This window comes from Pristiophorus japonicus, chromosome 9 (genome assembly GCF_044704955.1).
Source record: "Pristiophorus japonicus isolate sPriJap1 chromosome 9, sPriJap1.hap1, whole genome shotgun sequence".
NCBI classification, from domain to species: domain Eukaryota; kingdom Metazoa; phylum Chordata; class Chondrichthyes; family Pristiophoridae; genus Pristiophorus; species Pristiophorus japonicus.
The window spans coordinates 212,854,667-212,879,966 of NC_091985.1; the positions used below are offsets into that span (position 1 = coordinate 212,854,667).

General features: G+C 43.8%; 1 pseudogene; it reads left to right on the forward strand.

Moving 5' to 3' along the window:
• Positions 1-25,300, forward strand: part of LOC139274113 (zinc finger protein 721-like) — a 367,939-nt pseudogene that overhangs the window by 92,420 nt on the left and 250,219 nt on the right.

The following is a 25,300-nucleotide window of genomic DNA, read 5'->3' on the forward strand; positions in this document are numbered from 1 at the left end:
GGTGTGACTGCACTTGCCTGGTTTGATTCTTATCTATCTAAGCGTAGCCAGAGAATCATCTGCAATGGCTTCTCTTCCCTCTGGTGTTCCCCAATTATCTATCCTTGTCTCCCATCTAAGTTCTCATCTGCATGTTGGCCCTCAACGACATCATCCAAAACACAGTGTCAGTTTCCACATGTACGCTGACGGCACAAAGCTCCAACTCACCATCTCTTCACTTTACCCATCCACTGTCTCTAAATTGTCAGACTGCTTTTCCGACATCTGCTCCAATTAAATATTGGGAAGATCGAAGTCATTGTCTTCTCTCCCCGCCACTAACTCATAGCCACCAACTCCATCCATCTCCCTGGCAACTGACTGAGGTTGAACCACACTGTTCATCACCTTGCTGTCATATCTGACCCTGAAATGAGGTTCAGAGCACAGATACGTGCCATCACTAAGACCGCCTATTTCCACCTCCTTTGCCCTTGCAGCAGCTAATCAGCTACTGAAACCCTCATCCATGCTATTGTTACCTCTAGACTTGACTATGCTAAAGTACTCCAGGATGGCCTCCCATGTTCTACCCTACGTAAACTTCAGGTCCTCCAAAATTCTGCTGCCCGTGTCCTAACTCGTAGCAACTCCCGTTCATCCATCACCCTTGTGTTCGCAGGCCTACATTGGTTCTCGTTTGATCAACGCCTCGATTTTAAAATTCTGATCCTTGTTTTCAAATCCCTCCATGGACTCGACCCTTCCTTTGTCTATGATCTCCTCGGCCTGACAACTCTCCGAGATTTCTGTGCTACTCTAATTCTGGCCTCTTACTCATCCCTGATTTTAATTGGTCAACTATTGGTGGCCGTGCCTTCAGCCGCCAAGGGCCTAAACTCTGGAATTCCCTGCCTAAAGCTCTCTGTCTCTCTACTGTTATTACCTCCTTTAAGTTGCTTCTTAAAATCTACCTTTTTTTCACCAAGCCTTTGATCATTGGCCCTAATGTTGCCTTCGATGGCTTTGTCAAATTTTATTTTATAACACTCCTATTAAGCTCCTTGGGACGTTATATTATGTCAAGGGTGCTATATAAATGCAAGCTGTTGATTTTTTGGACCAAAACAAAGATTGATCAAAGTCGTTTATAAATGGTCAAAAGCTAGAAACAGTGGGGGTCCCAAGAGAGGTGATGCAATTTGCAAAATGTAACATTGTTAAGGGTCCTGACAGGTTTAATGTTGAGAAAATGTTTCCCCTGGCTGGAGAATCTAGAACATGGGGTCTCAGTCTCACAATAAGGGTTCGGCCACCAAGGATTGAGATGAGGAAAGTTTTCTTCACTCAGAAGGTTGTGAATCTTTGAAATTCTCTAACCCAGAGAAGTGTGGATACTCAGCCTTCGAGGATATTCAAGAGAGAGGTCGATGAAGATTTGGGAAAAAAGGGAACTAGGGGATGTGGGTATTGTGCGGGAAGGTGGCGTTGGGATAGAAGAGTAGCCATAATCTTATTGAATGGCGGGGCAGGCTCATGATGCCAAATGGCCGACTGCACTTCCTATTTCTTATATTCTTATATTCTTATGATATGTCTCTACAAAGCTCTGTTCAGTTCTGCGAACCACACGTTGGGAACAATATATTGGCCTTGCAGGGAGTGCAGTGTAGACTAACTAGATTTATACCTGGACTCCAACGGTACTGGGAGAGGTTACACCGACTAGGATAGTGTTCTCTGGAATTTAGAAAATCAATGGGTGATTTGATTGGATTTTTCAAGATATTAAGGTGAATTGATAGGTTACATAGAGAGAAACGTTATCTCCTGCTTGGAGAGTTTAGGACCAGGTGACATAGCCTAAAAGTTAGAGCCAGGACTTTAAGGAGTGAAGTTAAGAAACACTTATACACGCAAAGTGTGGTAGAAGTTTGAAACTCTCTTCTGCAAATGATAGTTAGTGATGTGTCAGTTGTTAATATTAAATCTGCGTTTGATAGATTTTTGTTAACCAAATGTATTAAGGGATACAGGGCAAAGGCAGGTATATGGAGTTTGGTCACAGATCAGCCATGATCTCATTGAATGGTGGAACAGGTTCGAGGGGTTAGTCTTGTTCCTGTGTTCCTATGCATTGCAGCGCAGGTGCTAGAATGGGACTGGTTAGTTAAATTGATAACTTCCGTTAATGCTGCAACATTACAGGAGTCTTTCAGTCGTGGTAATGTGTCACTGTTCTGGAAGTTCGGTAAGAATGTTTCTGATTCCGGTCTCCCCAACAGATCCTATTGTCTCCTGTACCAATTGAGGGGGCTCCTCTCTTCGAAGTGCTCTAGTGATGGAGACGGTAGGGACATAACATGTCAATGTGATGTTACGCATCTATGTTTACAGATAATTACTTAAATTAAATGTATCATTGGAAAATGAAGGCTGAACTTGATTGGCACTGTCGCTTGTGGCAAAGGAATCAGGAGCAATAATATAGATATTCTGTTGTCAATCAGTCTTCCAAATAAATGCTTTAACAAATGTAAAACAAGAATTATTTAGAATAAAATTATTAATGATGACATTTGAGGCAACAGATTTACAAAATAAATTACTGTCAGAAGTTGAAACATCAGATTTAGGCTAAGCAGTCTATTTTTTCTAAACCTTTGTTGTTCCTTAGAAAGAATGTTTGTTGAGTAGCATCTTATTACCTGGTGAAATATTGTTCCATATCATTGAGAAATGGCATCATTTTGAATCAGTTACTAAGCCACAGTATTGATGTGGCTGGTTTAGTTAAGTTTCTGGTCAATGTTGTTGGTGTGTATCCTGCGATGGTAATGCCGCTGACTGTCGAGGATAGTGGTTAGACTCTTTTTCTTGTTGGAGGGAGTCCTTGCCTGGCATTTGTGTGACACGAATGTTACTTGCCACTTATCAGCCCAAGCCTGAATGTCGGCCGAGGATTGTTTTTTTCCAGAAGACATTCTAAATTAATTTCCGTGCTGGCTCAACATAATCACCTCACCTGTTTTTTTTTTTTAAAAGACTTTCATTTATGTAGCGGCTTCCAGGACCACTGGATGATTCATAGTGCGCTGTGCAGCTAAGGAAGTAACTGGAAATGTAGGCACTGTTGTAATGTAGGAAATAACAGGAAATAAATACACAATATTTCGGTTCTTTAAAGACTAACTGGAGTTTTATGAAATGTCGTGTTTATTCAAATTGTGTAACATTTGTGATGTTTAAAGAAGGTGACTGTCAGATGTTTTGCCATTGAACGCAATATTTTAGCCACATTTTAACTGGTCACTGTTAACAGTTGTAGGTTTAGGTGGTTTAAGGCAATTAGATTTTCAGGGGCCACGGGGTCCATAACCAAAAATATGACTTTTTTCGATGTACTTCTGCAGATGCATCGCTGCTTAATGTTCTGTACAGCTGGAACTGACGGTGGATGCAGTAAATCCACAGTGTCAGGTCTGGTGGTGTAAAATATCCACTAGTTGAATCGCAGCTTCATGGTTCGAAAAGCTGGCTGAATTTTAAAGGTTCATGTTCTTAACTAAACTCAGAACATGTGATCTTGGTTTTGTTGCTTCCTTTTCAGTTATTCTCGGTGAGCAATTTCCTCTATTGCCATGGCAACAATCTGTCCGATCTCCGCACAACCAGCGCTGGCCCCAATTTATATCTGAAAGACAGTGAAACATTTAGTGTAAGCTCCTGTCTCTGTATTCGGCAACTCAGTAGTAGGAAATTGGTAGGAAAAATAGAAAAGCAGAGTATTTTTTAAATGGTGAGAGATTGGGAAATGTTGGTGTTCAGAGGGAACTGGGTGTCCTTGTACAAGAATCACAAAGTTAAAATGCAGGTACAGCAAGCAATTAAGAAAGCAAATGGTATGTTGGCCTTTATTACAAGACGATTTGAGTTCAAGGGTAAAGACGTCTTACTATATTTATATAGGGCCTTGTGAGACCACATCTGGAGTATTGTGTACAGTTTTGGTTTCCTTATCTAAGGAGGATATACTCTCCATAGAGGGAGTGCAACACAGGTTCACCAGACTGATTCCTGGGATGGGGGTATTGTCCTCTGAGGAGAGATTGAACAGAATAGGCCGATATCCTCTATTCAAAATACTGAGATGATCATTCTTCTGAACAAGAAATGTAATCAGCTTATATACGAACAAAACAGGGAAAGCGAACATAAGGAAAGAATAAAGTAATGGAGGACATTGATGGCAGGGAATAAATAGAGTTATAGAAGGGCGAGGTTTATCCAGTCAGTTGGATGTGAGCTGAAACATGTGTATTTGGAGCGGAGAACCAGAGACACGCTGTGTAACCGGACACAGTCACTGCACAGCCCAGACATCACTTGTTTCCCACTTGGCACAAAAGGAATATATTAATTGTACCAATTGATTTGATTTGACTTGACTTTAAATAGTTAAGTTTATAAATTTAATCATGCTTCTCAAATTTTATTTCTTAACTCAGATTCACGGCCTCATTTTACTTCTTCCTCTGAGCCCCTCAACTTCATCTGGCAGCGTAATGTTGGCGAGTGGTGATTGATTGCCCTGGGAACCAACAGGAAGACAGCTTAGAGGCCGGAGGGCCCAGGGAGCAGCGTGTTCTGCAACCAATCGCAGTGCTTGAGGGGTGGATCCTGAGTCAGCCTGTTTTATTAAGGACACTGTGTGCATTGCTGTACAGAGAATTTAACTCATTTTTAATAGGGTCATCTCATTTGATGTTTAACCATCTTACATAGAAAATAATTGCAAGAGTAGGCCATTCGGCCCTTCGAGCCTGCACCGCCATTCAATAAGATCATGGCTGATCATTCACCTCAGTACCCCTTTCCTGCTTTCTCTCCATACCCCTGATCCCTTTAGCCGTAAGAGCCATATCTAACTCCCTCTTGAATATATCCAATGAACTGGCATCAACAACTCTCTGCGGTAGGGAATTCCACAGGTTAACAACTCTTGAGTGAAGAAGTTTCTCCTCATCTCAGTCATGCTTCTTGACATCACCCTTGAATGGCCTAGCCCTAATTTTAAGGTTCTGTCCCCTTCACCAGAGGAAATCGTGTGAACTGTTAAATAATTTATCTTTTAACAGTTAAATTGAGATTTCTTTTGTCAACAAAGCTGTTTAACATTTGTCAGTATTTTGTTTCCCTAGAGTTCTTATGAGTTTCAGACACTTCAGTGCCAAGTGGACCAGGTGTTTAAAGGTAATTTATTTCCTTCTTAGTTCAGTTGATAGGGTAGATAGAGAGAAACGATTTTAGAATAAGGATTTGGCCATTTAGGACTGAGATGAGGAGAACTTTCTTCACTCAGAGTATGGTGAATCTTTGTAATTCTCTGCCCTACAGGACCGTGAAGGCTCAATTGTTAACATAGTCAAGGCAGAGATTGATCAATTGTGGCTATTAAGGGAATCGAGCGATATGGCGACAGTGCAGGAAAGTGGAGTTGAGGTAGATCAGCCATGACCGTATTGAATGGCGGAGCAGGTTCGAGGAGCCGAATGGCCTACTCTTGCTTATATTTCTTATGTTTCAAAATAAGATTATAAAGCTGTTTTTTCTGAGCAGTAACTTATATAAGATACATGTAATTCCTAAGACTTTGTCTTTCCGTGGGTAATAATACTTTTGTTATACTGATACGGTCTGTTTCAATATAATTTTAATAGCGAATATTATAAGAACATAAGACATAGGAGCAGGAGTAGGCCATTTGGTCCCTTGAGCCTGTTCCGCCATTCAATAAGATCATGGCTGATCTGATCATAGACTCAGCTCCACTTCCCTGCCCACTCCCCATAACCCTTTACTCCCTTGTCGCTCACAAATCTCTCTATCTCCGCCATAAATATATTTAATGACCCAGCCTCCACAGCTCCCTGGGGCAGATAATTTCATAGATTTATAACCCTCAGAGAATAAATTTCTCCTCATCTCAGTTTTAAATCGGTGGTCCCTTATTCTAAGACTATGCCCCTAGTTTTAGTTTCCTCTATGAGTGGAAATATCCTCTCTGCATCCACCTTGTCGAGCCCCCTCATAATCTTATGTTTCAATAAGATCACCTCTCATTCTTCTGAACTCCAATGTGTATAGGCCCAACCTACTCAACCTGTCCTCATGTCAACCCCCTCATTTCTGGAATCAACCTAGTGAACCTTCTCTGAACAGCCACATATGCAAGTATATCCTTACTTAAATACGGAGATCAAAACCGTACGCAGTACTCCAGGTGTGGCCTCAACAATACCATGTACAGTTGTAGCAGGTCTTATCTGCTTTTATACTGTATCCCCCTTGCAATAAAGGCCAACATTCCAAATTGCCTTCCTCATTACTTGCTGTACATGCATACTAACTTTTTGTGTTTCGTGCACAAGGACCCCCAGGTCTTTCTGTACTGCAGTACTTTGCAATTTTTCTCCATTTAAATTATAATTTGCTTTTCCATTATTTCTACCAAAGTGGATAACCTCATACTTGTCCACATTATGCACAAGCTGCCAAATTTTTGCCCACTCACTTAGCCTGTCTATATCTCTTTGCAGATTTTTTGTGTTCTCCTCACAATTTGCTTTCCCACCCATCTTTGTAACATCAGCAAACTTGGTTACATTACACTCGGTCCCTTCATCCAAGTAATTAATAGATTGTAAATAGTTGAGGACCCAGCACCAATCCCTGCGGCACACCACTTGTCGCTGTTTGCCAACTGGAAAATGACCCATTGATCCCGACTCTCTGTTTTCTGTTAGTTAGCCAATCCTCCATCCATGCTAATATATTACCCCCAATCCCTTGAGCTTTTATCTTGTGCAGTAATCTCTTATGTGGCACCTTATCTTCTGGAAATCTAAATACACCACATCCACTGGTTCCCCCTTATCCACCCTGCTCATTACATCCTCAAAGAACTGCAGCAAATTTGTCAAACATGATTTCCCTTTCATAAAACCATGCTGACTCTGCTTGATGGAATTTTGCTTTTCTAAATGTTCCGCTACTGCTTCCTTAGTAATGGACTCCAGCATTTTCTCAATGACAGATGTTAGGCTAATTGGTCTGTAGTTTCCTGCTTTTTGTCTGCCTCCTTTTTAAAATAGGGGTATTATATTTGCAGTTTTTCAATCTGCTGGGACCGCCCCAGAATCCAGGGAATTTTGGTAGATTACAACCAATGCATCCACTATCTCTGCAGCCACTTCTCTTAAGACTCTAGGATGTAAGCCATCAGGTCCAGGGGATTATTCCACATGTTATTCAGCCCTCCCATCACTGGGGCGCTTCAGTGAATGTTCGCATGACTAAGGCTGTCATTTTGGCCTCTTCCTGCTTATGCAGTGAAAAGATCTTCCAGACCATCTGTGAATGAGCAAGGCTATCATAATTCACTGGTATTGAATTAAATGTCTCATTTATAATGCACATAACAGTAAGCTTCACACTTACTGTTGGTCCAACATCTCTCCTGTCACATTCAGTTCCTGTTACACCTCAGACATCAAGGTTCGAGTGTAAGCTCGCACTCGCCTTTACTAAAGGCAGATTATCTACGCGTGCTTTTTAAATAAGACCCGTTCTACAGTTTAACACTGTTTAGAGAAGGCCTTTATGTAAATGATTGCTAATGTTGGTTCTAGATAATTAGCCCATGGTAGAAATATCAGGCAGTACAAGACCACAACAGATAGGAACAAGAGGAGCCCCATCCTCTGGTTAAGCGAATCGATTGTATGACAGCTGGCAGAGCGAACTTGCTCTTTCACGCAGGCGCACTCCTGCTCCCTTACTCCATCCCGGAAGGGCAGTGTTGATTCTTGCTCTCGCGCGCAGGCGCAGTGCCGCCCCAGCGGTTGATCGGGGGAACTCCCCTCGGGGCCGCTGTGTGAGTGACGGGCAGACACAGGACGGTTGCCCGGATTACAGGGGCAGGGCCGGTGTGTGAGTGACGGGCAGACACAGGAGGGTTGCCTGGGTTACAGGGGCGGGGCCTATGTGTGAGTGACGGGCAAACAGAATGGTTGCCCGGGTTCCAGGGGCGGGGCCGATGTGTGAGTGATGGGTAGGCACAGGACAGTTGCCCGGGTTACAGGGCCCGCGCTCTGTCACTGAGGGAAGTCTGCACGTGGCCTGACACCGGGAGGGACTGTAAAGTGGGACAGTGACGGGTTGTAACTCAGCAGAGAAAATGGCGCATTTCTGTCTACAGGATTGAAAATGCGTAAGTCTCAGTTCTAATGTTTTACGTCACATAGAGACTTTAAAATGAAACGGGGGAAGGGCCGGGTTATAACCCGAGGATATGCACTGAACCTTGTCATAATAAAGGGCATGATCCGGGATATAAACCCCGGGGAATGGACTGAACCGGGTCACAAAACAGGGACTGGTCCGGGATATAAACCCCGGGGAATGGACTGAGCCGGGTCACAATACAGGGGCTGGTCTGGGATATAAACCCCAGGGAATGGACTGAACCGGGTCACAATACAGGGACTGGTCCGGGATATAAACCCCAGGGAATGGACTGAGCCGGGTCACAATACAGGGGCTGGTCTGGGATATAAACTCCAGGGAATGGACTGAGCCGGGTCACAATACAGGGGCTGGTCTGGGATATAAACTCCAGGGAATGGACTGAACCGGGTCACAATACAGGGACTGGTCTGGGATATAAACCCCAGGGAATGGACTGAGCCGGGTCACAATACAGGGGCTGGTCTGGGATATAAACTCCAGGGAATGGACTGAGCCGGGTCACAATACAGGGGCTGGTCTGGGATATAAACTCCAGGGAATGGACTGAACCGGGTCACAATACAGGGACTGGTCCGGGATATAAACCCCAGGGAATGGACTGAGCCGGGTCACAATACAGGGGCTGGTCCGGGATATAAACCCCAGGGAATGGACTGAACCGGGTCACATTACAGAGGCTGGTCCGAAGATGGAGGGTTCCGTGGGTTGGTCTGCAATTTTTAATAGAAAATGATGCATTTCCGCCCACAAGACTGAAAATGGTGCCGACTCTGGCGGCTGGAAAGGTAATGTGAAGCTAAACACTAAACTAACACGCAGCCCCGGAGCTGAGTGTCCGTGGAGATGCGGGAGTTAAAATGAATCAGCCAGTGAGATCAGACGGTGTGTGGAGGGTGTGTACTGAGTTAGCGGCACTCAGTGCGGGGGTCGCTACAATTCCCCTTGGTTTCTCCAGGCTGGTGAGTGCGGAGGTCAGCCGGTGTCCCCACTCTTGGTCGGGATCCAGTGTCACCTGTTGGAGGCTGTGAGTGTGGCTAGGGACATGAGAAAGGCACAGATTATTTCATTCTGCACAAATCTCATTGGTACATGTGTTTGACCTGTGAAATCAGATAATCCGGAGTTCATCATGAAGAAAAATGTACCTGCACATTATAAGGGAGTTTTGCTATTAAATGCAAGTTCAAGGAGCTCACAGGGCGGGCGATAACTATAATATTTAACGGCCGGTTCTCAAAGTGGTGGATACTCAGACAGGAATTGTGAGCGAATTGCATCTTAATTGTTAGCTCTTCAGACATAGCAGAGAGCTCTAGACAGTTGGAGGTAGAAACCAGTTGTTAATAAGTGTCATTCAAACAGGGCAATGCTCCAGGAAAGTTACTGAGTTCTCTGAGCTGAATATATTGCCTGTCAGCAAACCCCCGCCCCCGAGATATCACTGAGCAAAAGCAAAACACGAGAGAAAGAAAGACAGGTGGAGACTGGGCGGGTGTGCCGTGGATGGGCTTCAGCCAAGAATATAAAGGAATGGGCAGTGATTACAGATAACGAAGGAAGTCCCCAAAACCTGAGCAACTCCTGGAAAATCCGTGGCCGGTATCTGCGGAGTCTCTAACCGCGGACTGGGGAATTATTTTTTATTTCAATTATTTTTTTATTTTATGAATAATGACAGGATAAGTTTATATCACATTCCACTTCACACCGTCTATATTGTTCTCAAGTTCTGCCCTGCCATAATTAGATCTCCTGCTAATGGAGGAATGATTGAGGAAGGTCCACAGCTGGAAGGAAACAGGGATTGTGGACTGAGGAACAACAGCAGGTGAACCAGCACCGGATTGTGAGAGCACCAATCAATGAGCCCCTTTCGATTTGAAACAGCTTCCATAAATTGACTAGGGAGAAAGGTAAGAGAGAGTCCCATTTACTCAGATAAGCACTCATCCTCTAGACAGTATACAAAGGTTACAAGGTGAGACAGGAAATGGTGAGAATGAGACTGGGAGAGTCTGACCACCAAGCACAATTATCCAGCATGAAGCTGTGTAATGGGATGTGAAGTGAAACCAGTTTCTGTCTCTAATACACAGTTACAGTGAATCTTGTGTGCTTTAGAGTATAGGGGTTTGATCGAAGAGGTGACTCCGGTCTGAGGCAGAGCCCAGCAGATTGACACATGCCTGTTTATTAGGTGAGGGTGAACTCACACCAACACATTCGGATCTTAATGTAACAATGTCTCAGACTGAACAGAGAAACTACTTATTGTCAATTCATTGAACAGGATGCAGAGACAAACCTCACAGATCAGCACGGCCTGTGACCAGCAGGTATGGTGTATTGTCAGATGGTGAATGCTGAGCACAGCTTCATTACCTTCCAACATTATAATACCGGGGATGGTGAAAGATATTAAATGCTGGGTGAGTGTTTACCTCCTGTTTCATTGGTCACAGAAAGTCATAACACAGAAGTAGAACAACACCGGTCAAAGCAAGCCGGGAATGTGCTTCCAAAATCACCGTTAAATGTAAAGATAACATCAGCTTCGCAGTGTATTCCGAAATGCTAAGAACCCAAACCAAGTAAAGCACAGAATATAGTCTGAAATGGGGATGGGTAATAATATTAGAAATAAAAGCACACAAAGCTAGAAACCTTCAGCGGGTCAGGCACCTTCTGCGAAGTGTGGTACACTGCCATCCTATTCATTCACAGATAATTAAAATTATAAGAAAATATGTTGATAACTACAGTCACTGAGAATTTACAATTTATTGCTTATTAAAGGTATGTAGTATAATATAACTATAAATCCAGGCTTGGATAATTGCAGTTTATTGATAACTAAACATATGTAGAATTGTAATATAACGTGAATTACAGACATGGACAATTACAATTTGTTGATGGGCACTCTCTTTAACCCTGAGCTGTGCTTCCGAACCATATCCACTCCATCATCAAGACCTCGTACATCCACCTCTGTCACATCACAGGTCTCCGCCTCATCTGCTGCTTAAAAACCCCATTAATTGCCTTTGCTTCCTCTAAACTCGACTATTCCAATGCTCTTCTAACCTCCCTCTCACTTTGCATCCTCCGTAAGCTTGAACTCACCCAAAACTCTACTGATCATATCCTAGTTTGCACCAAGTCCTGTTCACCCATCATCCCTGTGTTTACTTGCCTACATTAGCTCCCGGTCGGGTAGCACCTCGATTTAACATTGTAATCCTTGTTTTCAAGTCCCTCTATGGCCTCGCCACTGCCTCCCACTCCAATGTCCTGCAACCCGACAATCCCCAGATCTCTGCACTCCTCCAACTCAGGCCTCTTGCACATCCCCAATTTTTATCGATGCACCATTAGCGGCAGCACCTTTTGGTGCCAAGGCCCTAAGCTCTTGAATTCACTACCTAGACATCTCCGCCTCTCTACCTTTCTCTCATCCTTTAAGACGCTCCTTTATCTTTGATCACACTGTTGGTCATATCTCCATTCTGGGTGTCAAACATTATTGATGATGCAACTATGAAAGGCCCTGGGTTATTTTAATACATTAAAGGCAATATATAAATATTGGCAAGTTGCTGTTGTTGATATTTCACAATTCTACATTTGTTTAGTTAACGATACATACAGAAGAGAATGTTGAAAGGAGATTTGATGGTTGTGTTCAAAGTCATGAATGGTTTTGCTAGAGTAAATAAGGAGAAACTGTTTCCAATGGCAGAAGAGCCGGTAACCAGAGGACACAGGTTTAAGGTGACTGGCAAAAGGACCAGAAGTGACACGATGAAACATGTTTGCACACAGTGAATTCTGATCATCTGGAATGTATTGCCTGACAGGGCAACATAAGCAGGTTCAATAGTGACATCAAAAAGAGAATTGGGTAAATGCTTGAAGGTAAAATGTTTACAGGCCTATGAGGAAAGAGCCGAGTAGTTAGACTAATTGGATAGCTCTACCAGTACCGGCACGGTGGGGCGAATGGCCTCCTTCTGTGCTGTATCTTTCTATGATTCTTTGACTTTGCATTAGTCCTGGCAACTCTGGTCTACTGGTGACACACATCAGTATATTGCTGGTGTGCTGCCCATGGTTAATGGACAGAAAACTCTGGGCAGATAATCCACCAGTCCCTGGTGTGCTGTGTCTATGGGCGAGGCTCCCTGCCAGCAGCACCAACTTAGAAACAAACTAGCTTTATCGTCCCATAACATCGACATTATACTGCTTTTAATGTAGTGCCAAGTATTTTGTCCAATGTTTTGGTGCTTATTGCAAATTAGTTTGTAAAAATACGTACAACAGACTAAAAATTAAATATAAATAATCTAGAATAAGATATGGCAGAGCAGGTTGTGTGTATGGACTGCAGTATGAGAGAGTTTGTGGGCAGGGGTCTGTTCCAAAGGAATATGTTTACAGTAGATGTCTCCGTCTCGAATCTCTCCGGCTCAGAGTCATTGAGCTGGAGTGTGAGTTGGTGACATTCCCACACATAATGGAGGATGAAGAGTACCTGGACAGTTTGCTCCAGACTTCAGTCACACCACGTAGAGAGATGCAGGTTCAGAACGGGGTTGGTGTCACTGAAAGTGTGCAGAGTAAGGGAAAACCAGGTAAGACAGAAAGTGAGGATCTGCAGAAACTAGTGCTGTACAACAGATAAAATGCACTCACTAACTTTAATAAGGATAAAGACTGTCGGAAGGAAAGCCAGAATGTTGACCATAGCACCTTGGAACAGGATGCTGTCGGAAGGAGGGAGGAGGAGAGGAAGCGTAACATGGCAGTGGTAGGGGTTTCAATAATCAGGGGGACAGATAGCATCAGTGTCATAATTGCATTAAATTAAATGTTTTTGAGAAAAAAATATGTTTTTGAATTAAAAAAAAATGTTTTAACACTTAAAATAAACTTGCCTTTATAGACCGGGTATTTAATATAAAATTAAGTATTACAACTCTTACACTGGTAAAAGCAGGCCTTTTGCCGCCTTTTACCAGGCATAAGAGTTTGAAGAACATTTTCTGGGCAAGAGTTGGGTAATTAAATGTTTTAGAGAAGACATTTTTTTTTGGAAGTGCTGTAGTACAGAGGGACCTGGGAGTCCTTGTGCATGAAACACAAAGTTAGTATGCAGGTACAGCAAGTGATCAGGAAGGCCAATGGAATGTTGGTGTTTATTGCAAGGGGGGTAGAGTATAAAGGCAGGGAAGTCCTGCTACAGCTATCCAGGGTATTGGTGAGGCCACACCTGGAGTATTGCATACAGTTTTGGTCTCCGTAATTAAGGAAGGATATAATTGCATTGGAGGCTGTTCAGCGAAAATTCATGAGGTTGATTCCGGAGATGAGGGGGTTGACTTATGAAGATAGGTTGGCCCTATACTCATTGGAGTTCAGAAGAATGAGAGGTGATCTTATCGAAACATATAAGATAATGAGGAGGCTCGATAAGGTGGATGCAGAGAGGATATTTCCACTCGTAGGGCAAACTAAAACTAGGGGACATAGTCTCAGACTAAGGGGCCACCCATTTAAAACTGAGATGAAGAGAAGTTTCTTCTGAGGGTTGTAAATCTGTGGAATTCTCTGCCCCAGAGAGCTGTGGAGGCTGGGTCATTGAATATATTTAAGACAGATATGGACAGATTTTTGAGCGATAAGGAGTAAAAGGTTATGGGGAGCGGGCAGGGAAGTGGAGTTGAGTCCATGATCAGATCAGCCATGATCTTATTAAATGGTGGAGCAGGCTCGAGGGGCCGGGTGGCCTACTCCTGCTCCTATTTCTTACGTTATGTAATTAGCCCAGGTATCAGCCCGTGAAAGCCCCTCTCCCTGGGGATGCAGGCGATCTGTCAAAAGACACTTTGACAGATTTCAAGTGCTGGGTTCATGCACATCGCGCGCCTAAACGTGGGGCTTGTGGGGACTGTTTGGACACATGCGCACATCGTACGCATAACATGGAGGCCGCAATTTCAGGGCCAATAACGCAATGCCTCAAAAAAAATCTCATCTCGTCTCTGGCTCTTTTGCCAATTTCATCAAATCTGTATCCTCTTTATACCAACCCTTCTGCCAGTAGATACAGTTTCTCCTCATTTATTCTATCAAAATAGCAAAATGCCTCATGATTTTGAATGTCTCTATTAAGTCTCGTGTTAACATTCTCTGATTTAAGGAGAACAATTCCATCTTTTCTAGTCTCTTCATGTAACTCAAGTCCCTTGTCTTGGTACCATTCTAATAAATCTGCTCTGTACCCGCTCCAAGGCCCTGAGAGCATTCCTAAAGTTTGCTGGCAAGATTTGGCCACACTGCTCCAGGTGAGGACTAACCAAGGTTTAGCATAACCTACTTGCTTTCACTCGGGGGGGAAAACTGTAGCAGATGGAGATCAACATGGGAAAGTGTGAGGTATTCATGTTGGACCTAAAATGGATGGATGACTATTTTCTAAATGGTTCGAAGTTAGGGACTGTGGATGAGCAGTGAGAATTACAGGAGCAAGTACAGAAATCACTAGAAGCTGGTTAAAATAAGTAAAATGCTTATGGAATGTTGGGCTTTATTTCAAGGGCCGCAATATAAAGGGGTAGCAGCTGTGTTCCAGCTGTACAGAGCTTGGGTTAGATCCATTTAGAGCACCGTGTCAAGTTCTGGGCACCTCACCTCAGGAAGGATTTCTTGGCTGCGGAGATGGTGCAGCTCAGATGTACCAGAATGATAGCGGGGCTAAAAGCTTTAAATTATGAGGATTGATTGCACAGATAAAGCTTTCATTCCCTAGATTCTCCAAGATTAAGGGGTTATCTAATTGAGGTATTTAAGATGATCAAAAGAATTGATAGGATAGAAAGATTTAAGATATTTCTTTGGTGGAGTAGTCCAGAAAAAGGGGGCATAACCATAAACGCAGAGCTCGGCCGTTCAGGGATGATGTCAGAAAGCACTGCTTTACACACTAGTGGAAATCTGGAACACTCGCTCTCAAAAAACTGTGAGGCTCGGTCAATTGAAAATTACAAAACTCTGATTGATCAATTTTCTTGGGCAATGGTATTTAGGGTTACGGAACCAAGGCGTGTAGATGGAGTTAAGATACAGCTCAACCATGATAGAATTAAATGGAGGAACAAGCTCAAGGGGATGAGTGGTCTCATGGTCCTATATTCAATATTCCCATGTCTCTATTTATAATGCCAATGGTCCTGCATACTTTACTAAAAGCCTTATGGTCCTGTCCTGTCACCTTCGAAGATTTCTGCATGTATACCCCAAGATTTTTCTGTTCCTGCAACCCCTTTAAAATTGAACCACTTAGTTAATATTGCATCGCCTCATTCTTCCTTCCAAATTGCATCACTTCACCTTCTCTGCATTAAATTTCCCCTGCCATGTGCCTGCCCATTTTACCAGTGTATCGATGTTCTCCTGAAGTCTTCTGCTATCCTGTTTACAACTTTTCTGAGTTTCATATCATCTACAAACTTTGAAATGATACCCTCTATATCCGAGTCCTGGTTATTAATATATATCTAACAGAGCAGTGGTTCAAATAATAACCCTGGGGACCCTGGGTATTCTTCCCTCCAGTGTGAAAAATATCGGTTCACGGCTACTTTCTGCTTTCTGTCCCTTCGTCAATTTATTATCCACGCTGCTGCTGCTCCTGTAATATCATTGGCTTCAATTTTGTTGACCAGTCTATTATGTGGCACTTTATCAAACGCCTTCTGATAGTCCATACACGCAACATCAACTACCTTTATCAACCCTCTCCTATTTCATAGATTAACTCAATCAAGTTGGTCAGACCTGATTTGCCATTCGAGAAATCCATTTGGCTGTTGCTAATTAACCCAAGTTATTCCAAGTGAGAATTAATTTTAGTTTGGATTTTTGGCCCTAGAAGTTTCCTCAACACCGCTTTTAGGCTGAGTCGCCTGCAGTTATTTGGTTCACCAATTTCCCCCTTTTTGAACAGGGACGTAACATTTGCAACCTTCCAGTCCTCTGACACCTCTCCCATATCCAAGGATTGGAAGATTGTGGCAGAGCGGGTGACTTTTTTACTTTGAGCTCTCAGCAGTTTTAGTACCTCCTCTTAACCTAGTTATATCCAGTCTAATTTTTCTACCACCTCCTCCTTTACTGTCACATTGGCAGCATCCTCTTCTTTAGTGAATACAGATGCAAAGTATTAATTTAGTCCCCCAGCCTGTTCTCTGCTTCCACAAGATGATGGCCTTAATTGTCCTTACTCGGCCCCAACCTTTCCTTTACCAAATCCGTGCCCATCTTTCCTGGAACTCAATGTTTGAATCCCTTCGATCCAGTTTCCACCCCTGCCACAGTACTGAATCAGCTCTTATCAAAGTCACAAATGACATCCTTTGTGACTGTGACAAAGGCTAACTATCCCTCCTCATCCTTCTAGGCCTGTCTACAGTCTTTGACACGGTTGATCATTTCATCCTCCTCCAACACCTCTCCACCGTCGTCCAGTTAGGTAGGAATGCACTCGCCTGGTTCTATTCTTAGCTGTATAACCACAGGCATTAAATCACCTGCAATGGCTTCTCTTCCCACTCACGCATCGTTACCTCTGGTGTCCCCCATGGATCTATCCTTCGCTCCCACCTTTTCTCATCTATATGCTGTCTTTTGGTGACATCATACAAAAACGTGGCATCAGTTTCCATGCTGACGACATCCAGCTGTATCTCACCATCACTTCTCTCGACCCCTCCACGGTCCCTAAATTGACAGACTGCATGTCCTACTGGATGAGCAGAAGTTTTCTCCAATTACATATCCTTTGGACGCCATTTCCTTTGGTCCCTGCCTTGAACTGAGTTCCCTAGCCACTGACTCCATCCCTCTCCCTGGTATCTGTATGAGTGATCCAGACCTTTCACAAACTTGGTGTCACATTTGTCCATGAAGTGAGCTTCTGACCACATAGGTGGGGTAGCGTTGCTGATTAAACAGGAGATTAACGCAATAGTAAGGAAGGACATTAGCGTGGAATCTGTATGGGTAGAGCTACGGAACACCAAAGGGCAGAAAACGCTAGTGGGAGTTGTGAACAAACCACCAAACAGTAGTAGTGAGGTTGGGGACAGCATCAAACAGGAAATTAGAGATGCGTGCAATAAAGGTACAGCAGTCATCAGGTGTGACTTTAATCTACATATTGATTGGGCTAACCAAACTGGTAGCAATGCATTGGCGGAGGATTTCCTGGAGTGTATTAGGGATAGTTTTCTAGACTAATATGTCAAGGAGCCAACTAGAGGGCTGGCCATCCTAGACTGGGTGTTGTGTAATGAGAGAGGATTAATTAGCAATCTTGTTGTGTGAGGCCCCTTGGGAAAGAGTGACCATAATATGGTAGAATTCTTCATTAAGATGGAGGGTGACACAGTTAATTCAGAGATGAGGGTCCTGAACTTAAAGAAAGGTAACTTCGACAGTATGAGACGTGATTTGGCTAGGATAGACTGGCGAATGATACTTAAAGGGTTGACGGTGGATGGGCAATGGCAGACGTTTAAAGATCACATGGATGAACTTCAATAATTGTACATCCCTGTCTGATGTAAAAATAAAACGGGGAAGGTGGCTCAACCGTGGCTTACAAGGGAAATTAGGGATAGTGTTAAATCCAAGGAAGAGGCATATAAATTGGCCAAAAAAAAGCAGCAAACCTGAGGACTGGGAGAAATTTAGAATGCAGCAGAGGAGGACAAAGGGTTTAATGAGGAGGGGGAAAATAGAATATGAGAATAAGCTTCCAGGAAAGATAAAAACTGACTGCAAAAATTTCTACAGATACGTGAAGAGAAAAAGATTAGTGAAGACAAATGTAGGTCCCTTACAGTCAGAATCAGGTGAATTTATAATGGGGAACAAAGAAATGGCAGACCAATTGAACAAATACTTTGGTTCCGTCTTCACTAAGGAAGACACAAATAACCACCTGGAAATACTAGGGGACCGAGGGTCTAGCGAGAAGGAGGAACTGAAGGAAATCCTTTAGTCAGCAAATTGTGTTAGGAAAATTGATGGGATTGAAGGCCGATAAATCCCCAGGACCTGATAGTCTGCATCCCAGAGTACTTAAGGAAGTGGCCCTAGAAATAGTGGATGCATTTGTGGTCATTTTGCATCATATGGACTGGAGGGTAGCTAATGTAACCCCACTTTTTAAAAAAAAAAGGAGGGAGCAAGAAAACGGAATTATAGACTGGTTAACCTGACATCAATGATGGGGGAAAATGTTGGAATCAATTATTAAAGATGCATTAATAAATTATTATGAGCAGCGCATTTGGAAAGCAGTGACAGGATTGGTCCAAGTCGGCATGGATTTATGAACGGGAAATCCTGCTTGACAAAACTTCTAGAAGTTTTTTGAGGATGTAACTAGTAGAGTGAACAAGGGGGAGCCAGTGGATGTGGTGTATTTAGACTTTCAAAAGGCTTTTGAGAAGGTCCTACACAAGAGATTAGTGTGCAAAATTAAAGCACACGGTATTGGGGATAATGTATTGACATGGATAGAGAACTGGTTGGCAGACAGGAAGCAAAGGGTAGGAATAAACAGGTTCTTTTCAGAATGGCAGGCAGTGATTGTGGGGTACCACAAGGTTCAGTGCTGGGACCCCAGCTATTTACAATATACATTAATGATTTAGATGAAGGAATTGAGTGTAATATATCCAAGTTTGCAGATGACACTAAGCTGGGTGGCAGTGTGAGCTGTGAGGAGAATGCTAAGAGGCTGCATGATGACTTGGACAAGTTAGGTGCATGGGCAAATACATGGCAGATGCGGTATAATGTAGATAAATGTGAGTTTATTCACTTTGGTGGTAAAAACAGGAAGGCAGATTATAAGAACATAAGAAAATAAGAATTAGGAACAGGAGTAGGCCATCTAGCCCCTCGAGCCTGCTGCGCCATTCAATAAGATCATGGCTGATCTGGCCGTGGACTCAGCTCCACTTACCCGCCCTCTCCCCGTAACCCTTAATTCCCTTATTGATAATTATCTGAATGGTGACAGATTAGTAAAAGGGAGGTGCAACGAGACCTGGGTGTCATGGTACATCAGTCATTGAAAGTTAGCATATAGGTACAGCAGGCGCTGAAGAAGGCAAATGGCATGTTGGCCTTCATAGCGAGAGAATTTGCGTATAGGAGCAGGGAGGTCTTATTACAGTTGTACAGGGCCTTGGCGAGGCCATACCTTGAATATTGTGTACAGTTTTGGTCTCCTAGTCTGAGGAAGGACATTCTTGCTATTCAGGGAGTGCAGCGAAGGTTTACCAGACTGAACCTGGGATGACAGGACTGACATATGAAGAAAGACTGGATCGACTAGGCTTATGTTCAATGGAATTTAGAAGAGTGAGAGGGGATCTCATAGAAACATATAAAATTCTGACGGGATTGGACAGGTTAGATTCAGGAAGAATGTTCCCGATGTTGGGGAAGTCCAGAACCAGGAGCCACAGTCTAAGGATAAGGGGTAAGCCATTTCGGACCGAGATGAGGAGAAACTTCTTCACTCAGAGAATTGTGAACCTGTGGAATTCTCTACCACAGAAAGTTGTTGAGGCCAGTTTGTTAGGAAGTTAGATGTAGCCCTTGCGGCTAAAGGATCAAGGGGTTTGGAGAGAAAGCAGGAATGTGGTACTGAAGTGCATGATCAGCCATGATATTGAATGGTGGTGCACACTCGAAGGGCCAAATGGCCTACTCCTGCACCTATTTTCTATGTTTCCATATCTGCAGTATATGTAAAACCGCCTATTTCCATCCCTGTAACATCGCACGTCTCTGCCCCTGCCTTAGCTCATCTGCTGCTGAAACCCTCATCCATGCCTTTGTTACCTCTAGACTTGATTACTCCCACATTATATCCAACATAAACTTGTGGTCATCCAAAATTCGACTGCCCCATGTCCTAACTTGCACCAAGTCCTGCTCACCTATTACCCCTGTGCTTGCTGACCTATATTGACTTCCCGTTAAATAATGCCTCAATTTCAAAATTCTCATCCATTTTTACAAATTTCTCTCCATGGCCTCGACCCTCCCTATCTCTATGATCTCCATCAGCCCCACAACTTCCAGAGATGTCTGCGCCCCTCTAATTCTGTCCTCTTGAGCATCCCTGATTATAATCGCTCAACCATCGGTGGCCAAGCCTTCTGTTGCCTAGGCTCCAAGCTCTCAAACTCCGTCCCTAAACCTCTCTGCCTCTCTATCCTCCTTCAAGATGCTCCTTAAAGCCTACCCCATTAACCAAGCTTTTGGTCATCTCCATAATTTCTTGTATGGCTTGGTGTCAAGTTTTTTTTCTTGTAACATCCTGTGAAGACCTTGGGATGTTTTACTATGTTAAAGGCACTGTCAATACAAGTGGTTGTTATATGTTTATAAAAGACCTTAGTGTTCCCTATTATGTTACCACTAATTATTTGATATATTCTCCTTGTCCCTCTGTTGTCACTGTTGTGGGTTTATTTTACTAGTGGCAGCGTTAGTGAAACAACAAAGTACTGTATTTTAAAAAGTCTCAAATTGGTTTTAAATTAATTCAATCGCTCTTACATTTCCACTAAGGATGCTGAAGGATAGTTTGATTGGACGCATATGCGAGGGCACACACACAGCGAGATGCGTGCTCAAATGGAGAATTATGATTGTAAAACAGCAATCAAATCTACCGCTTACATATTGATGGTGTTTTCTGAGATCCCTGAGCTTACAGCTGTTGTACTGATGGCATTGGAGGGACTTGATATCAACTATCTTGCAACTGCACTCATGAAATCCAAACTGTCCAGCCTTTAGCCCTCCATTCACCACGACATATCTGCAGCTACCGATCTGCTCAACCACGACCTTTGAGGCCCTGGTCCATATTAAAACAATTACTGTCTCTCACCCTGGTCATTCCCCATACGGCCCTCATCTTCGCTCCCTTAATTCCAAAGGACGCAGATTTGAACGGACATGGTGGATAACTGGTTTAACCATTCACCGTCAGATCTGGCTGGACAACATAAAGCATTATCGGGTCCTGCTCTCGTCTGCCAAAATGTGGAATCTGGAATGCAACGATAAACCTCGGCTTCTATTCTCTGCTAACCATCCTCTTAAACCTCTGTCTCATACACCTTCACCTCCAACAACAAGTGCGAGGAACTCATGGACTCCATTGTCCCTAAGATTGAGACCATTTGTTTAGCTGCCTCTACCACTTCCCTTCCTTCCCCTAGCCCACCGGGCCAAACTTCCTTTAAGGATGCTGCCTGCACTATCCTTGAACTCACATTTTTCTCCAGTTTCTCTCTGATCTCCCCTCATGACCTTTCTGAGCTCATCTTGTCCAAGAGACCCACTTCCTGCCCCCTTGACCCTATTCCCACTAAACTGCTGACCATCCAACTTTCTTTTCTGGATCACATGTTAGCTCACATTTCTAATGGTTCTCTCTCCTCAGCAACTGTCCCCATCGCCCTCAAATTTTTCATCATTTCCCCCTCTCAAAAAAAGCAATCCTTTTCTCCTCTGTCCTTGCAAACTACCGCCCTATCTCCTGCCTCCCTTTCCTCTCAAGCCTTGAATGTGTTGTCGTCTCCCAAATCCGTGGCCATCCTTCCCGGACCTCCATGTTTGAATTCCTTCAATCTGGTTTCCGCCCCTGCCACAGGGCTCCCAAAAGTCACAAATGACATCCCTTGTTACTGTGACAAAGATAAACTATCCCTCCTCGTCCTTCTTGACTTGACTACAGCCTTTGACACAGTTGACCACTCTATCCTTCTCCAATGCCTTTCCACTGTCGTCCAGTTGGGAGGGACTGTACTCACCTGGTTCCATTCTTATCTATCTAATCGTAGTCAGAAAATCACCTGCAATGGCTTCTCACTCCTGCATTCTTACCTCTGAGGTTTCCCAAGGATCTTTCCTTGGACCTCTCCTATTTCTCATCTACATGTTGCCCCTTGGCGTCATTTTCCAAAAATACAGCGTTGGTTTCCACATGTACGCTGTTGACACACAGCTCTACCTCACCACAACTTCTCTCGACCCCTCCACGGTCTCTAAATTGTCAGACTGCTAGTCCGCAATCCTGTTCCACATGCGCAGATATTTTTCTCCAGTTGAATATTGGGAAGACCAAACCCATTTTTTGTTCCTCGCCACAAACTGCGTTCCCGAGGCACTGACTCTCTCCCTCGCCCTAACATCTATCTGAGGCTGAACCACACTGTTCGCAACCTTGGTTTCATACTTTACCCTGAAATGAGCTTCCAGCCACATATCTGCAGCATTTCTAAGACTGCCTAATTCCACCTCCATAACATCGCCGCCTCTGCCCTTGGCTCAACTCATCCGCTGCTGAAACCCTCATCCATGCCTTTGTTACCTCTAGACTTGACTATTCCAATGCACTCCTGGCTGGCCTCCCACATTCTATCCTTTGTAACCTTGTGGTAATCCAAAAGTCGGCAGCCCGTGTTCTAACTCACACCAAGTCCTGCTCACCAATCACCCCTGTGTTTGCTGACCTACATTGGCTTCCAGTTAAGCAACGCCTTGATTTCACAATTCTCATTCCGGTTTTTAAATCCCTCCATGGCCTCGCCCCTCCCTATCTTTTGTAATCTACTCCAGCCCCACAAGCCCCCTAGAGATCTGCACTCCACTAATTCTGCCCTCCTGAGCATTCCTGATTATAATCACTCAACCATCGGTGGCTGTGCGTTCTGTTACCTGGGCCCTAAGCGCTGGAACTCCCTCTCTAAACCTTTCCACCTCTCTTTCCTCCTTCAAGATGCTCCTGAAAACCTAGCTCTTTAACCAAGATTTTGGGCATCTGCCCTGATGTGGCTCGGGGTCAATATTCTTGTCTTCTAAACTCCTGTGAAGCACCTTGGGGCATTTTACTACGTTAAAGGCGCCATATCAATAAAAGTTGTTGTTAACATGGCATCCTTCTCCTTCTCATTGTAATATTTCTGTATAATCCTTCTATTAATATATTTATTACAGAGCATCAGTATCTGGGAATGCCTGTAACCACCACAGCTGAAAGTCCAAACAGGGGAGAAGATCCAACATCTTCAAGAATGAGAATGGGCACAGCTAGGTTCTTGGGACACTGGAGGATGGGAAGGGACGGGTGATCTGAACTGTCGACCAACAATGGTTTTACAAAAAAAGGTAGATGAAACAGTGGAAAGGGGATCAGCTGGTGCGACTGGAGGGTTGGGGAATGTCTGCATCTGAGACGAGAGAGTTGAATTAATAAAACTGTTGGAGCTAAAAGAGAAGATTTATGAAATAGTGAAAGGTTATTTGCAAGAAAAGGGAAGGAGGATTTGTAGTAGTGAGGGATAAAGTCATTGTTTAAAAAAAAAAAGAAATGGGTTAGAGTCAGCATTCCAAACGTTGGAGCTGGAATTGATTTTTGTGCTGGTGAATATACAAAACATGCCAACATTCAGAAGCATTCGAGATGTGACCTGGTATCTATAAGGCAGGGCCTGGGTTTCACAGGGACTGTTTCTGGTGAAGGGAAGAGCACAATATTTGTGGATGCCAACAATAATAGAAAGTTCAGTGACAGCACAAGAACAGCATCAACAACATAATTATCTTCATCATTGGCAATCCCTTGGCATCGAGGAACACTTGCTTCCACTCTTAACATGAGTTAAGAGCTGGGTGATTCAATATGATCTTATTGAATGGCAGAGCAGGCTCGAGGGACCAAATGGCCTACTCCTGCTAATTCTTATGTGCTTATTCCCTAGCCCAGATCCTGTCTCTATTAAATGCAATGGTCCCAACACTGACCCTGGGGGACACCACTGTTTACATCCCTCCAGTCTGAAGAACATCCATTAACCACTACTCTCTGTTTTCTGCCCTTTACCCAACTTCCTCTCCACGTGGCCCCACTCCCTTTAATACCACAAGCCTTAATTTGATCAACAAGCCTCCTGTCCGGCACCTTATCAAACACCTTTTGACAATCCATCTGCACAACATCCACTGCATTTCCTTTCTCACTGCACTGTTATTTCCTGCAATAATCCCTACTGTCTGTCCTGAATCAATCCATTTCACTACCAAATGTTGCGACGTTTACTTCTGTAGTTAGAATCCCGCACGTAGGGGGAAAGTGCTCTATCAATGACACCAGGAGCCCAGACGTGGGACTGGGCTGTGCTCTGAGCAGGCGCAATACCAGTGGTGGAGGTGGTCTGACGCAGAAGAGACGTTCCGCGAGTCGGTAGGAGCTTATGGGCTCATCAGAGGAATTGGACCTCTGGGAGGGCTGGGCAGCTTCATAAACACCTGGTGTAGGCCTCAGACCCCGAATACGAGCCCGCAGAACCCATGTATGATCCGCGGTGATCGACCTGACCTCTCTGGGTAACTTGCCAAATTCTTGGACAGGATCAGGGTGTCTGCGCGGCCATCTTGGTACAGGAACAGAGGGTGGGCGGGGCTTTAGGGTCCCAGTGACCTCGAGAGAAAATCATTTCCTCATTTATTCTCAGTCTGCACACACGGGATGTAGAACTGAACCCAACCAGAGAAGAGGGAGTGAGAAAACTGCAGAGGGAAGAAAGAAATGATGGAGTTGGTGCGATGAGTTTGGATTTCAGCACAGGGTGGAGGGAGAGTGTGTGGGACAGGAATTTACAGCTTTGGGGGAACAAGAGAGGAAAGAATGTTCCATAGGAACTAGGATTGTCTGTCCTCAATTTCTATCCTGCACTTCCAGTGCTGACTTTTGTAAACTCCTTTTACAGGATATTAGAAAAGGAGGATTTACAGATGGGAAACTCGAACCAATCATATCAAGATCTGACAGAGTTACTCGATTCACCTGTATATCATCGGCCTTTGATTGTGGAAGGAAAAACGTTTGTCTGTTCTGTATATG